The following is a 12,533-nucleotide window of genomic DNA, read 5'->3' on the forward strand; positions in this document are numbered from 1 at the left end:
TGAAAGACCGTTAATCCACATGCTCATAACTCAGTAATGAATGTTTGTCGAATCCGTGATTCATGTAACGTGTTCAGAACACGGAATGTTACGGTGAGGAAAACTAAGTAAGCTACATGTCTACTTTTTAGGACTTGCATCAAGATGATTTTTCTGAACATTCTGCCTCATTTTCGAAACTGGCCTAAAAAAAAAGCTGGGAAATCAGAGTAAATGTTTCTAAGTGTAAATATGCCTTGTATGGTGAAGGAAAGTTCGGTTATCCACATGCTAAAAACTCTGTAATGAATGTTTTTCAAATCCGTGATGCATGTAACGTTTTTGGAACATGGAATGTCACAGCAAGGGAATCTTTGTAAATTAAATATCTATTGTATAGAACATGTTCCAAGAGGATTTTTCTGTGCAATCTGCCTCATTTTCGAATCTGACCTTAGGAAATATTTGTGAAATTGGAGTAAATGTTCTTGGTGTAAATATGGCTTGTATGGTGGATGAACGTTCGGTAATCCACATGCTCACAACTCAGTAATTAATGTTTGTCAATCCGGGATGCTTGTAGCGTATTTAAAACACGGAATGTCACTGTGTGTGAAACTATGTAAATTACATATTCCTTGGGTAGAACTCGCTCCAAGAGTATTTTTCTGTGCATTCTGCCCCATTTTCGAAAGTGGCATTAGGAATACATGTGAAATCACCGTAAATGCTTCTAGGTGTAAATATGCCTTCTTCGGTGGATGAAAGTTCTTTTATCCAAATGCTCACAACACTGTAATGAATGTTTGTCGAATCTGTGATGCATATAGTGTGTTTGGAACAGGGAATGTTACGGTGAGCGAAACTATGTAAGTTCAATGTCTATTTTGTAGAACTCGCACCTAGAGGATTTTCTGTCTATTCTGCTTCATTTTCTAGACTGGGTTTAGGTAAAACCTGATAAATCAATGTAATTCTTTCTAGGTGAAATTATGCCTTTTATGGTGGATGAAAGTTCTGTAATCCTCATGCTCATAACTCAGTAATGAATGTTTATCAAATCGGTAATGTATGTATTGTTTCCAGAATATGGAATCTCACGGTGAGTGAAAGTGTACCGTACGTGTCTACTGGGAACAACTCGCTCCAAGAGTATTTTTCAGTGCATTCTGCCTCATTTTATTAACTGGCCCTAGAAAAAATGAGGATAATCAGAGAAAATTTTTCTAGGTGTAAATATGCCTTGTATGGTGGTTGAAAGATCGTTAATCCACATGTTCATATCTCAGTAATGAATGTTTGTCAAATCGTGGTGCATGTAGCGTAATCGAAGCATGGGATATCACAGTGTGGGAAAGTATGTAAATTACATGTCTCTTGGTTAGAACTCGCTCCAAGAGGATTTTTACTGCGCCATCAGTCAGCTTTTTCGAAACTGGGCCTTGGTAAAAAACCTGCGAAATCACAGTAAAAAGTATCTAGGTGTAATATGCTTGTATGGTGATTGAAAAGATCGTTATCCACATGCTCAATTCCGTAATGAATCTTTGTCGAATTCGTAAAGGCATGTAGTGTGTTCAGAACACGGATGTCATGGTGAGGGAAGTAAATGTAAATTATATATCTTTTGGTTAGGAACTCTCTCCAACAGGACATTTCTGTTCATTCCGCCCTCATTTTGGAAACTGGCCTTAGGAAAAGATGAGAATCATAGTAAATGTTTCTATCTGTGTATAGCCTCTATGGTGGATTAAAGACCGTTATCCACAATGCTCATAACTCATAATGAATGTTTGTCGATTCGGGATCATGTAGCGTTTTCGACACATAACATGTTACTTTGAAGGATACTATGTAATGAGCATGTCTATTTTGGTAGAAATAATTCCAAGAGTATTTTTCTGGCACATTCACCCTTTCACGGCTTTAAGGAAATCCTGTGAAATCAGGGTAAAATATCTAGGTGTAAATATGCCCTGTATCGTGAATCAATGTCCGGTAATCCACATGCTCACAACACCCTAATCAATGCGTCGAATTCATAATGCATGTAGAGTTTTCGGATCACGGGATGTCACAGTGTGGGAAATTATGTAAATTACATGCATCTTGGGTAGAACTCGCACCGAGAGTATTTTTCTCTGCATTCAGCCCCATTTTAGAAATTGGCTTTAGGAAAAGCTGCGAAATCACTGTAAAGAATTCTACGTGTAAAAATCCATTGTATGGTGGATGAAAGTTCTGAAATCCACATGCTCACAACTCTGTAATGAATGTTTGTCGAATCTGTGATGCATATAGCGTGTTCAGAACATGGAATGTCACGGTGAGAAAAAGTGTACCGTGCATGTCAATTGGGTAGAACTCGCTCCAAGTGTATTTTTCTGGGCATTCTGCCTCATTTTTGAAGCTGGCCTAAGACAAATGATGCAAAATAATTGTAAATGATTCTAGGTATAAATATGCCCTATATGGTGAATAAAAGATCATTAATCCACAAGCCCACAACTTAGTAATCAATGTTTGTCGAAACCGTATAACATGTAACGTGTTCGAAACATGGAATGTCACAGTGAGTGAAAGTGTACCGTTACATGTCTCTTTGGTAGAACTCGCCCCAAGTATATTTATCCGCGCATTCTGCCTCATTTTCAAAACTGGCTTTAGGAAAACCTATGAAATCACCATAAATGTTTCTAGGTGTAAATATGCCTTGTTTGGTGGATGAAAGTTCTATAATCCACATGATCTCAACTCTATAATTAATGTTTGTCGAATCAATGATGCATGAAATGTGTTCGGAACACGGAATATTACTTTGAAGAAAACTATGTAAATTACATTTCTCTTTTGTAGAACTTGCGCAAAGTTAATTCTCCTGCACATTCTGCCTCATTTTCGAAACTGGCCTTAGGAAAAAGCTGCAAAATCAGATTAAATGTTTCTAGGTGTAAATATGCCTTGTAAGGTGATTGAAAGATCATTAAACCACATGCTCACAACTCAGTAATGAATGTTTTTTCGAATTCGTAATGCATGTAGTGTGTTTGGAAATCAGAATTTCACAGTGAGGGAAACTATGTTAATTAAATATCTGTTTGGTAGAACTGGCTCCAAGAGCATTTTTCTCTGCATTTTGCCTCATTGTGAAAACTGGCCTTAGGAAAAAGATTGAGAAATCAGAGTAAATGTTTCTAGGTGTGTATATGCCTTCTATGGTGGATGAAAGACCGTTAATCCACATGCTCATAACTCAGTAATGAATGTTTGTCGAATCCGTGATTCATGTAACGTGTTCAGAACACGGAATGTACGGTGAGGAAAACTAAGTAAGCTACATGTCTACTTTTTAGGACTTGCATCAAGATGATTTTTCTGAACATTCTGCCTCATTTTCGAAACTGGCCTAAAAAAAAGCTGGGAAATCAGAGTAAATGTTTCTAAGTGTAAATATGCCTTGTATGGTGAAGGAAAGTTCGGTTATCCACATGCTAAAACTCTGTAATGAATGTTTTTCAAATCCGTGATGCATGTAACGTTTTTGGAACATGGAATGTCACAGCAAGGGAATCTTTGTAAATTAAATATCTATTGTATAGAACATGTTCCAAGAGGATTTTTCTGTGCAATCTGCCTCATTTTCGAATCTGACCTTAGGAAATATTTGTGAAATTGGAGTAAATGTTCTTGGTGTAAATATGGCTTGTATGGTGGATGAACGTTCGGTAATCCACATGCTCACAACTCAGTAATTAATGTTTGTCAATCCGGGATGCTTGTAGCGTATTTAAAACACGGAATGTCACTGTGTGTGAAACTATGTAAATTACATATTCCTTGGGTAGAACTCGCTCCAAGAGTATTTTTCTGTGCATTCTGCCCCATTTTCGAAAGTGGCATTAGGAATACATGTGAAATCACCGTAAATGCTTCTAGGTGTAAATATGCCTTCTTCGGTGGATGAAAGTTCTTTTATCCAAATGCTCACAACACTGTAATGAATGTTTGTCGAATCTGTGATGCATATAGTGTGTTTGGAACAGGGAATGTTACGGTGAGCGAAACTATGTAAGTTCAATGTCTATTTTGTAGAACTCGCACCTAGAGGATTTTCTGTCTATTCTGCTTCATTTTCTAGACTGGGTTTAGGTAAAACCTGATAAATCAATGTAATTCTTTCTAGGTGAAATTATGCCTTTTATGGTGGATGAAAGTTCTGTAATCCTCATGCTCATAACTCAGTAATGAATGTTTATCAAATCGGTAATGTATGTATTGTTTCCAGAATATGGAATCTCACGGTGAGTGAAAGTGTACCGTACGTGTCTACTGGGAACAACTCGCTCCAAGAGTATTTTTCAGTGCATTCTGCCTCATTTTATTAACTGGCCCTAGAAAAAAGAGGATAAATCAGAGAAAATTTTTCTAGGTGTAAATATGCCTTGTATGGTGGTTGAAAGATCGTTAATCCACATGTTCATATCTCAGTAATGAATGTTTGTCAAAATCGTGGTGCATGTAGCGTAATCGAAGCATGGGATATCACAGTGTGGGAAAGTATGTAAATTACATGTCTCTTGGTTAGAACTCGCTCCAAGAGGAGTTTTCTGCGCATTCGGCAGCTTTTTCGAAACTGGCCTTGGTAAAAACCTGCGAAATCACAGTAAAAGTATCTAGGTGTAAATATGCCTTGTATGGTGATTGAAAGATCGTTAATCTACATGCTCAGAACTCCGTAATGAATCTTTGTCGAATTCGTAAAGCATGTATTGTGTTCAGAACACGGAATGTCACGGTGAGGGAAAGTATGTAAATTATATCTCTTTTGGTTAGGGCTCGCTCCAACAGGACTTTTCTGTGCATTCTGCCTCATTTTGGAAGCTGGCCTTAGGAAAAAGTTGAGAAATCAGAGTAAATGTTTCTAGGTGTGTATATGCCTTCTATGGTGGATGAAAGACCGTTAATCCACATGCTCATAACTCAGTAATGAATGTTTGTCGAATCCGGGATGCATGTAGCGTTTTCGACACACGAACTGTCACGGTGAAGGAAACTATGTAAATGACATGTCTATTGGGTAGAAATAACTCCAAGAGTATTTTTCTGCACATTCAGCCTCATTTTCAAAACTGGCTTTAGGAAAATCCTGTGAAATCAGGGTAAAATATCTAGGTGTAAATATGCCCTGTATCGTGAATCAATGTCCGGTAATCCACATGCTCACAACACCCTAATCAATGCGTCGAATTCATAATGCATGTAGAGTTTTCGGATCACGGGATGTCACAGTGTGGGAAATTATGTAAATTACATGCATCTTGGGTAGAACTCGCACCGAGAGTATTTTTCTCTGCATTCAGCCCCATTTTAGAAATTGGCTTTAGGAAAAGCTGCGAAATCACTGTAAAGAATTCTACGTGTAAAAATACATTGTATGGTGGATGAAAGTTCTGAAATCCACATGCTCACAACTCTGTAATGAATGTTTGTCGAATCTGTGATGCATATAGCGTGTTCAGAATCATGGAATGTCACGGTGAGAAAAAGTGTACCGTGCATGTCAATTGGGTAGAACTCGCTCCAAGTGTATTTTTCTGGGCATTCTGCCTCATTTTTGAAGCTGGCCTAAGACAAATGATGCAAAATAATTGTAAATGATTCTAGGTATAAATATGCCCTATATGGTGAATAAAAGATCATTAATCCACAAGCCCACAACTTAGTAATCAATGTTTGTCGAAACCGTATAACATGTAACGTGTTCGAAACATGGAATGTCACAGTGAGTGAAAGTGTACCGTACATGTCTCTTTGGTAGAACTCGCCCCAAGTATATTTATCCGCGCATTCTGCCTCATTTTCAAAACTGGCTTTAGGAAAACCTATGAAATCACCATAAATGTTTCTAGGTGTAAATATGCCTTGTTTGGTGGATGAAAGTTCTATAATCCACATGATCTCAACTCTATAATTAATGTTTGTCGAATCAATGATGCATGAAATGTGTTCGGAACACGGAATATTACTTTGAAGAAAACTATGTAAATTATATTTCTCTTTTGTAGAACTTGCGCAAAGTTAATTCTCCTGCACATTCTGCCTCATTTTCGAAACTGGCCTTAGGAAAAAGCTGCAAAATCAGATTAAATGTTTCTAGGTGTAAATATGCCTTGTAAGGTGATTGAAAGATCATTAAACCACATGCTCACAACTCAGTAATGAATGTTTTTTCGAATTCGTAATGCATGTAGTGTGTTTGGAAATCAGAATTTCACAGTGAGGGAAACTATGTTAATTAAATATCTGTTTGGTAGAACTGGCTCCAAGAGCATTTTTCTCTGCATTTTGCCTCATTGTGAAAACTGGCCTTAGGAAAAGATTGAGAAATCAGAGTAAATGTTTCTAGGTGTGTATATGCCTTCTATGGTGGATGAAAGACCGTTAATCCACATGCTCATAACTCAGTAATGAATGTTTGTCGAATCCGTGATTCATGTAACGTGTTCAGAACACGGAATGTTACGGTGAGGAAAACTAAGTAAGCTACATGTCTACTTTTTAGGACTTGCATCAAGATGATTTTTCTGAACATTCTGCCTCATTTTCGAAACTGGCCTAAAAAAAAAGCTGGGAAATCAGAGTAAATGTTTCTAAGTGTAAATATGCCTTGTATGGTGAAGGAAAGTTCGGTTATCCACATGCTAAAAACTCTGTAATGAATGTTTTTCAAATCCGTGATGCATGTAACGTTTTTGGAACATGGAATGTCACAGCAAGGGAATCTTTGTAAATTAAATATCTATTGTATAGAACATGTTCCAAGAGGATTTTTCTGTGCAATCTGCCCTCATTTTCGAATCTGACCTTAGGAAATATTTGTGAAATTGGAGTAAATGTTCTTGGTGTAAATATGGCTTGTATGGTGGATGAACGTTCGGTAATCCACATGCTCACAACTCAGTAATTAATGTTTGTCAATCCGGGATGCTTGTAGCGTATTTAAAACACGGAATGTCACTGTGTGTGAAACTATGTAAATTACATATCCTTGGGTAGAACTCGCTCCAAGAGTATTTTTCTGTGCATTCTGCCCCATTTTCGAAAGTGGCATTAGGAATACATGTGAAATCACCGTAAATGCTTCTAGGTGTAAATATGCCTTCTTCGGTGGATGAAAGTTCTTTTATCCAAATGCTCACAACACTGTAATGAATGTTTGTCGAATCTGTGATGCATATAGTGTGTTTGGAACAGGGAATGTTACGGTGAGCGAAACTATGTAAGTTCAATGTCTATTTTGTAGAACTCGCACCTAGAGGATTTCTGTCTATTCTGCTTCATTTTCTAGACTGGGTTTAGGTAAAACCTGATAAATCAATGTAATTCTTTCTAGGTGAAATTATGCCTTTTATGGTGGATGAAAGTTCTGTAATCCTCATGCTCATAACTCAGTAATGAATGTTTATCAAATCGGTAATGTATGATTGTTTCCAGAATATGGAATCTCACGGTGAGTGAAAGTGTACCGTACGTGTCTATCTGGGAACAACTCGCTCCAAGAGTATTTTTCAGTGCATTCTGCCTCATTTTATTAACTGGCCCTAGAAAAAGAGGATAAATCAGAGAAAATTTTTCTAGGTGTAAATATGCCTTGTAATGGTGGTTGAAAGATCGTTAATCCACATGTTCATATCTCAGTAATGAATGTTTTGTCAAAATCGTGGTGCATGTAGCGTAATCGAAGCATGGGATATCACAGTGTGGGAAAGTATGTAAATTACATGTCTCTTGGTTAGAACTCGCTCCAAGAGGATTTTTCTGCGCATTCGGCAGCTTTTTTCGAAACTGGCCTTGGTAAAAACCTGCGAAATCACACTAAAAGTATCTAGGGTGTAAATATGCCTTGTATGGTGATTGAAGATCGTTAATCCACATGCTCATAACTCAGTAATGAATGTTTGTCGAATCCGGGATTGCATGTAGCTGTTTTCGACACACGAACTGTCACGGTGAAGGAAAACTATGTAAATGACATGTCTATTGGGTAGAAATAACTCCAAGAGTATTTTTCTGCACATTCAGCCTCATTTTCAAAACTGGCTTTAGGAAAATCCTGTGAAATCAGGGTAAAATATCTAGGTGTAAATATGCCCTTGTATCGTGAATCAATGTCCGGTTATCCACATGCTTCACAACACCCTAATCAATGCGTCGAATTCATAATGCATGTAGAGTTTTCGGATCACGGGATGTCACAGTGTGGGAAATTATGTAAATTACATGCATCTTGGGTAGAACTCGCACCGAGAGTATTTTTCTCTGCATTCAGCCCCATTTAGAAATGGCTTTAGGAAAAGCTGCGAAATCACTGTAAAGAATTCTACGTGTAAAAAATCCATTGTATGGTGGATGAAAGTTCTGAAATCCACATGCTCACAACTCTGTAATGAATGTTTGTCGAATCTGTGATGCATATAGCGTGTTCAGAACATGGAATGTCACGGTGAGAAAAAGTGTGCCGTGCATGTCAATTGGGTAGAACTCGCTCCAAGTGTATTTTTCTGGGCATCTGCCTCATTTTTGAAGCTGGCCTAAGACAAATGATGCAAAATAATTGTAAATGATTCTAGGTATAAATATGCCCTATATGGTGAATAAAAGATCATTAATCCACAAGCCCACAACTTAGTAATCAATGTTTGTCGAAACCGTATAACATGTAACGTGTTCGAAACATGGAATGTCACAGTGAGTGAAAGTGTACCGTACATGTCTCTTTGGTAGAACTCGCCCCAAGTATATTTATCCGCGCATTCTGCCTCATTTTCAAACTGGCTTTAGGAAAACCTATGAAATCACCATAAATGTTTCTAGGTGTAAATATGCCTTGTTTGGTGGATGGAAAGTTCTATAATCCACATGATCTCAACTCTATAATTAATGTTTTGTCGAATCAATGAGCATGAAATGTGTTCGGAACACGGAATTTACTTTGAAGAAAACTATGTAAATTACATTTCTCTTTTGTAGAACTTGCGCAAAGGTAATTCTCCTGCACATTCTGCCTCATTTTCGAAACTGGCCTTAGGAAAAGCTGCAAATCAGATTAAAATGTTTCTAGGTGTAAATATGCCTTGTAAGGTGATTGAAAGATCATTAAACCACATGCTCACAACTCAGTAATGAATGTTTTTTCGAATTCGTAATGCATGTAGTGTGGTTTGGAAATCAGAATTCACAGTGAGGGAAACTATGTTAATTAAATATCTGTTTGGTAGAACTGGCTCCAAGAGCATTTTTCTCTGCATTTTGCCTCATTGTGAAAACTGGCCTTAGGAAAAAGTTGAGAAATCAGAGTAAATGTTTCTAGGTGTGTATATGCCTTCTATGGTGGATGAAAGACCGTTAATCCACATGCTCATAACTCAGTAATGAATGTTTGTCGAATCCGATTCATGTAACGTGTTCAGAACACGGAATGTTACGGTGAGGAAAACTAAGTAAGCTACATGTCTACTTTTTAGGACTTGCATCAAGATGATTTTTCTGAACATTCTGCCTCATTTTCGAAACTGGCCTAAAAAAAAAGCTGGGAAATCAGAGTAAATGTTTCTAAGTGTAAATGCCTTGTATGGTGAAGGAAAGTTCGGTTATCCACATGCTAAAAACTCTGTAATGAATGTTTTTCAAATCCGTGATGCATGTAACGTTTTTGGAACATGGAATGTCACAGCAAGGGAATCTTTGTAAATTAAATATCTATTGTATAGAACATGTTCCAAGAGGATTTTTCTGTGCAATCTGCCTCATTTTCGAATCTGACCTTAGGAAATATTTGTGAAATTGGAGTAAATGTTCTTGGTGTAAATATGGCTTGTATGGTGGATGAACGTTCGGTAATCCACATGCTCACAACTCAGTAATTAATGTTTGTCAATCCGGGATGCTTGTAGCGTATTTAAAACACGGAATGTCACTGTGTGTGAAACTATGTAAATTACATATTCCTTGGGTAGAACTCGCTCCAAGAGTATTTTTCTGTGCATTCTGCCCCATTTTCGAAAGTGGCATTAGGAATACATGTGAAATCACCGTAAATGCTTCTAGGTGTAAATATGCCTTCTTCGGTGGATGAAAGTTCTTTTATCCAAATGCTCACAACACTGTAATGAATGTTTGTCGAATCTGTGATGCATATAGTGTGTTTGGAACAGGGAATGTTACGGTGAGCGAAACTATGTAAGTTCAATGTCTATTTTGTAGAACTCGCACCTAGAGGATTTTCTGTCTATTCTGCTTCATTTTCTAGACTGGGTTTAGGTAAAACCTGATAAATCAATGTAATTCTTTCTAGGTGAAATTATGCCTTTTATGGTGGATGAAAGTTCTGTAATCCTCATGCTCATAACTCAGTAATGAATGTTTATCAAATCGGTAATGTATGTATTGTTTCCAGAATATGGAATCTCACGGTGAGTGAAAGTGTACCGTACGTGTCTACTGGGAACAACTCGCTCCAAGAGTATTTTTCAGTGCATTCTGCCTCATTTTATTAACTGGCCCTAGAAAAAGAGGATAAATCAGAGAAAATTTTTCTAGGTGTAAATATGCCTTGTATGGTTGAAAGATTGTTAATCCACATGTTCATATCTCAGTAATGAATGTTTGTCAAAATCGTGGTGCATGTAGCGTAATCGAAGCATGGGATATCACAGTGTGGGAAAGTATGTAAATTACATGTCTCTTGGTTAGAACTCGCTCCAAGAGGATTTTTCTGCGCATTCGGCAGCTTTTTCGAAACTGGCCTTGGTAAAAACCTGCGAAATCACACTAAAAGTATCTAGGTGTAAATATGCCTTGTATGGTGATTGAAAGATCGTTAATCCACATGCTCATAACTCAGTAATGAATGTTTGTCGAATTCGGGATGCATGTAGTGTTTTCGACACACGAACTGTCACGGTGAAGGAAACTATGTAAATGACATGTCTATTGGGTAGAAATAACTCCAAGAGTATTTTTCTGCACATTCAGCCTCATTTTCAAAACTGGCTTTAGGAAAATCCTGTGAAATCAGGGTAAAATATCTAGGTGTAAATATGCCCTGTATCGTGAATCAATGTCCGGTAATCCACATGTTCACAAAACCCTAATCAATGCGTCGAATTCATAATGCATGTAGAGTTTTTGGATCACGGGAGGTCACAGTGTGGGAAATTATGTAAATTACATGCATCTTGGGTAGAACTCGCACCGAGAGTATTTTTCTCTGCATTCAGCCCCATTTTAGAAATTGGCTTTAGGAAAAGCTGCGAAATCACTGTAAAGAATTCTACGTGTAAAAATCCATTGTATGGTGGATGAAAGTTCTGAAATCCACATGCTCACAACTCTGTAATGAATGTTTGTCGAATCTGTGATGCATATAGCGTGTTCAGAACATGGAATGTCACGGTGAGAAAAAGTGTGCCGTGCATGTCAATGGGTAGAACTCGCTCCAAGTGTATTTTTCTGGGCATTCTGCCTCATTTTTGAAGCTGGCCTAAGACAAATGATGCAAAATAATTGTAAATGATTCTAGGTATAAATATGCCTATATGGTGAATAAAGATCATTAATCCACAAGCCCACAACTTAGTAATCAATGTTTGTCGAACCGTATAACATGTAACGTGTTCGAAACATGGAATGTCACAGTGAGTGAAAGTGTACCGTTCATGTCTCTTTGGTAGAACTCGCCCCAAGTATATTTATCCGCGCATTCTGCCTCATTTTCAAAACTGGCTTTAGGAAACCTATGAAATCACCATAAATGTTTCTAGGTGTAAATATGCCTTGTTTGGTGGATGAAAGTTCTATAATCCACATGATCTCAACTCTATAATTAATGTTTGTCGAATCAATGATGCATGAAATGTGTTCGGAACACGGAATATTACTTTGAAGAAAACTATGTAAATTATTTCTCTTTTGTAGAACTTGCGCAAGTTAATTCTCCTGACATTCTGCCTCATTTTCGAAACTGGCCTTAGGAAAAAGCTGCAAAATCAGATTAAATATTTCTAGGTGTAATATGCCTTGTAAGGTGATTGAAAGATCATTAAACCACATGCTCACACTCAGTAATGAATGTTTTTTCGAATTCGTAATGCATGTAGTGTGTTTGGAAATCAGAATTTCACAGTGAGGGAAACTATGTTAATTAAATATCTGTTTGGTAGAACTGGCTCCAAGAGCATTTTTCTCTGCATTTTGCCTCATTGTGAAAACTGGCCTTAGGAAAAAGTTGAGAAATCAGAGTAAATGTTTCTAGGTGTGTATATGCCTTCTATGGTGGATGAAAGACCGTTAATCCACATGCTCATAACTCAGTAATGAATGTTTGTCGAATCCGTGATTCATGTAACGTGTTCAGAACACGGAATGTTACGGTGAGGAAAACTAAGTAAGCTACATGTCTACTTTTTAGGACTTGCATCAAGATGATTTTTCTGAACATTCTGCCTCATTTTCGAAACTGGCCTAAAAAAAAGCTGGGAAATCAGAGTAAATGT

Source organism: Camelus ferus, chromosome 2 (assembly GCF_009834535.1).
Source record: "Camelus ferus isolate YT-003-E chromosome 2, BCGSAC_Cfer_1.0, whole genome shotgun sequence".
Classification (NCBI taxonomy): Eukaryota; Metazoa; Chordata; class Mammalia; order Artiodactyla; family Camelidae; genus Camelus; species Camelus ferus.